Below are 5,372 nucleotides of genomic sequence, written 5' to 3' on the forward strand. Positions count from 1 at the left end.
CTCCTTCGTGCACGCTCCCCCAGCCAAAGAGGAGACACGGCCTCTGACAGAAGCTGTCACTGTCAAGCCACGTGCAATTTATTGATTGAAAGGCTAGGTGGGTGCTCTTCTGAAGGCAGGTGCTAAGAAATTGGGGAAAACACATCAGAACAAAAGCGAAAGCATGAAGTATTAAATCCCAAGTGTTCTCCCTGCCCCTGGCTAGCACTGCAAGCTCTGCATTTCAGACCCCTTCAGGATCTGCAGGGTTCTGCTAACAGGCTCTGCCAGCACACACCAGACCTCGTCCTGCTGTGCTTGCCCATTTTAATTGCCATGAAGCGGAAGGAACCGGCTCTTCCCTTCCTCTTGCATTAGCCCTGGTCACGGGATGCTCCGCACTGGGATGCCCTGTCCTGCCCTGCAACCCTTGCTTCTCCAGCCGCAGAAACTTGTTTGTGAGCACCAGAGCTAAGGAAGCTCCATGGAGTTGCCTTTCCAGTCCTCTCCATCATGCGTTCTCTGGTGTCCATAAAAAGTTGCACGCACGCTACCTTTGCAAGTACTCTCAGCAGGGGCAGTGTGGGAATTGTCGGGTTTCATTTATTTATTTACTTCCCCAAAACTTCCCGAAATGTGGACTCTTTGGAGCCACACCACCCTGTCCCATCGAGTTGAGGCTGGCCAGGGGGTTCAAAATGTATCTGCATACCTTGTTGGGCTGCGGGGAGCCAGCCACCATGCAAGCTGAGTCACAACAGAAATATTTCAGCTGATGCTTAAAGACAGGACTTACAAACAATAAAATAAACATCCCCTTCGAACTAACAGACCTCTTCAAAAGCCAAGCAGATAGCAATTCTCAGCTATCACTCACCTAGGTTCCTAATTGCTTTCGGTCTCCTCTTGAGGCATTAACTCCAAACCCATCCTCTGACACTTTCTCACTCCAAAAAGCAGTTCCCATTTTACTGGCACAGGGCTCTGCAATTGGAGCTCCAGCTTCGGCACTTGGTCCCTTTCCTGCATGAGGCTCTGCATCTGTTTGTGCCTGGGCATGTGCTTTCTCACCCCGATGAATTCATTATTTATGGGGCTGAAAGAGCAAAGCTGCTGAAACGGTTGTTCATCATTTAGTTCTTCTGCCTCTCAAAGGCATAATAAACATTATGTGAGAGCAAATATCAGACTCTTCAGGGTTGCTTGAGCGAAAATACAGAAATCATAGAATGAACTTGCAGATGCTGTGCAGAGGGGATCCAACATGTGCCACGCTTCCCTGCCTGGCATGGGGCTAAACCCCTCCTAAGCCGGGAGCTGCCAGGTCTCAGCCCCACCGGGACGATGCTCAGAGCAGCCCCGGACTGGCACAGGTCGGTATGCTCCCAGGGAGGCACGATCTCAGCATCCCGGACGTGCTAGGTTTTAACAGATGTGGCAGACGGCACTAGAGGGCAGAGCTGTTTACCCTCAGCATATCTGAGACAAGAAAAAAAAACAACCACGAGCTTCAAGCAGCTACTGAGTTCTCTACAATCCTGCCCGGTACCAAAAAGCCTGTTAATATGCAAAAGCCACCCAGCGTATTTCCACTCAGAAGTGGCAAGCGCAGGCATTAATGAGCCAGTTAAGAGCCTTCACTTCTTTACTTCGATGACCTTTACTAAGATTGGAAAACCTCCAGGTGTGAGAGAGCCTCTTGCCAGCACAGCGGCAGCACTGCCAGCCCCTGCTCCTTGCAGTCTGGGGGGCACAGGGCAATACGAATCACCTCCATAGCAAGGAGAGCACAAAGCCTCTTTTCTCCCCATCACTGGTGTTGATAAAAAAGCTTTTACTCATCAGGAAGCTTTGATCAACACAGAGCTGAAATCATGGGCCACACTGATACTCCACTGCCCAGCCTTGCTGCTGAGCATCTCAGCAGATGAAAAACACTTCCAAACAGAGAAAACCTTCCAGGCTTTTCAGCTTTGGTTTCGAGCAGATGACCACAGCCCACAGGAACCCCTGTAGCTGGGCACATCCACCCTACCTACAGCAGGACCTGTGTTCCAGAGAGCCACTGCTACAGCTGCCAGACCTCAGCTTGCTGTGCCTCACTCAGGAGGGTTGCTATTACATGCAAGAAAACGTTTTTAGACAGTACGCACTCGCTAACTTTCTTACTGAACTCTGCTGCGCTGTTCTTGGTACCAACAGTTCCCTTGGACAAGGATGCCCTGAAAAGCCCACTCCAAACCAGTCACAAATCCTCTTCTTATTTCCCCAGTGCACACAGTGTGCTTTTCTTTATTATTATCAAAATCAGTCATCCTGCAGGGCTGCCTGCTGTTGAGTAGGGAAACAAAGGCATCTTGCGTCAGAAAGTCACTGTTTGTTCCAGAACCTGAGGACCTCGTTCATAAAGCACCACGCTGCATTGTACCCGAGCACCCGGCTCCACTGCCTACGATGGCACTTCATAAGAAAATTTCTCCTGAGAGGGGAAAGAAAAGGCCTGCAAAATGTAACTCAGAACACAGTGCATAAATAGCTTAGGAAATAGCGGAGAACAATGCTGGCTATCTTGACAGCATGGGAAAAAAAAAAGTCTACTATTAATATTTAAAGAGAAGGAAGGAAATAATAATTATATTGGTTTCAGGTCTCAATCACATTTTGCCCCTTGCCACAGCTACTTTATTCCACATTTCTCCCTTCTGGGCATATACGGCATCTCCGTTCTTGCAGGGGAAAGGCAACACATTGACTTATTTTTGCACAGAATTTGCTTTCAATGTCATGACAGCAAAGAGGGCTGGAAGGAGCCTCAGATCAGAGGCCAGGCAGTCCATCATCCCACCTGAGGCAGGGTCAGTAATATCTTCCCTGGCCGATCTTTGTCTAACTTCTGACCCCCAATGACTACAACTCCACAACTTCCCAGGGCAAATCTCTCCCAGTGCTTCTCCATCCTCATCTTAAAATTACATATGATTTAATATCACTTCTCATCCCTGCCACCGCAGACAGAGAACTGCCCATTCCCTTCCTTACTGCAGCAGCCCAGAACTCAGACAACGTGATCTCATCTCCTTGCAGTTACCTCTTTCAGAGAGTAAACTGCCTTCTCCCCAAAGCCTCTATCCTCAGCTCATCTATGCTGTGTCTTCCTAGCCTCAGTTTCCCCCATCACGCCTTACTTTGAGGATGAAGCCCAAAGCAGGATGCTTGCCCAAGGTCTAACCAGCAGAGGGAAAAGCAGGAAGGATTGCCTCACCTCCTCATTAGGCAGCCCTCCTCGTTTGCTGTAGCCCCCATATCTATTCAGCCACCTTGCAGAAGAATATTTGCTATTTGCAGTCTATGAAGCATTCCAGCATAACCAAACCCCTTCTCCAAAACTTCCCTCCTTGCACAGTCCCACCTCAGGCTGTACTTGCAAAGCTGTTCCTGCACCTCCCCAAAGGCTGCTTACCCAAAAATCAGACAGCTCCAGGTATTTTCTCAGCATCAAAGTAATCCTTTAAATTACTTTAAGTAGGAGCCTATCTCTTTCCACTAGCTACTAATAAAAAGCCCAGTCAGGCTGCACAGCACGATTTAATTATCCTAAAATCTCTTGATCCCCTTACTGGTCACCTCGGCTGGCCTTGTGCACGTTTTCAGTCCTACCCCACGTATCTCCACACAAGAGTTGCTTGCTCCTGTGCTGCAGAGAAAGGCAACAGCAAAGGACCAGTCAGGTGTGATTTACACAAGCAACATCACCCACTCATCTGGTATCTGCATGAGTCACTCAGTCAAAATTGCTGCTCCCTCTTCTTCCACCCTTAAAAGCAACAGTGGAACAAAATCCTGCGGATGTGATTAATGACAGGCTCTTAAACTCTCAGTGCAGTTGACCTGAGCTCACCTGTGCTGATGGAGCCGTTCAGGGTTTCGTGATTTAATTTCATGTTCACAAGGCTCAAACCCAGTGCAGGTGTGGCCGGGCTCCTCCTCAGCTCATCCATCACAGCCTACTCCCTCCCTTGACTCGCAGCTCGGCCTCACCGAGCAGCTCGGCACAGCACAGGCAGCCGTGGCTTTGTGCAAAACTTGAACAACAATTAGAATTGCAGATAAACTCCTTTCACTCCTTTCTGTGGACTGAGCAACTTGGCACACAGTTATTTTCTTTTTAACAGAGTTGGGCAGATAGATACTGTCCCTGTTCCCCAAATAATGACTAACAAATTACCCCTGGAAATCAGCAGCAGTATACTAATATTAGACACATTTCTTTCACCAGCTGCATGATCCTCCCTCTAACTGTGACTGTGGTTATCATGTACAGTCATGCTGGAGCACTGGGCTGGACTCAACTTATCTGCATGTCTGCTGCAAAGTCTCATGACATCTGAAATAAACCTTCATTTGTTCCTAGAAGCTGACTCTGAATTACAGATCACTCAGGGAAAAAAAAAATCAAAGGTGATAAACTGTATATGCATATGAGTAATAAATTTTGAATAAAACAATATAAAAGGACCAGCTCCCTAGCAAGGAGAACACAAAATACTAGCATCCCTGAATAAAATGAAATTAAGGCAGCCAAGGTTTAAGCAGCATTACAAAGATAACATTCCTCTAATGTTAATGACCAGGACTGAGCCTGGTTCCAGCCACCCTCCAGGTTTTAACATCTAGACTTTAGCCCAAACATACCTACCAAACTGCTTTTATGCATTTGGAGCAACTCTTACGGTGGTGGTGCAACAAAATATCTCATTTGCACACGCAAATTCTCATGAAAATCATAAATGCATGATTAGATAATTTTTCAATGTGTGCTCACCAGCTGTTTGACAATTCTATCATTTTAAGTGCAAATCACACCTTTTTTGTAACCGCAAAACGGTGGCCTGTCATGAGGTTATAAACAAAACGCGCACAAATAGCTTTCTGAGGTGTATGAACCACCAAAGCCAAAGGATACCAAGGCCTGGATGGAATTAAAATCGGAGCAGAGTTGGCACAAACCAATAGCCCTCAAACAATTTAATGCATGAATCTCTGTGTGGGTGCATTTGGCTATAGGTATTATCGTATTGCATGGGACATGATCTTAGAGGTCTTTTCCAACCTTAGGAGCTGTTGGCTGGGGAACGCGCCCTTTCTAAGCCGCCGCGGCAGAGGGGTGCGAGCAGCTGTGCGCGGGGACCGGGTGGGACAGCTCACTTCTGTCTCATACGGCTGCAAGTATTTTTGAAGAGCTATCTCATCAGCTAGGGGAAAAGAAAATAAAAATTAAAGAATGTCAGATGCGATATTTAAAAACTGAGAATCACCTTGTAGCTGCAAATCCACGTAATTAACAAATCCATTTTCTCCCCTTCAATTGCGCAAGTATTTTTAAATGCAGGAAT

This window comes from Apaloderma vittatum, unplaced genomic scaffold (assembly GCF_000703405.1).
Source record: "Apaloderma vittatum isolate BGI_N311 unplaced genomic scaffold, ASM70340v1 scaffold3138, whole genome shotgun sequence".
NCBI classification, from domain to species: Eukaryota; Metazoa; Chordata; class Aves; order Trogoniformes; family Trogonidae; genus Apaloderma; species Apaloderma vittatum.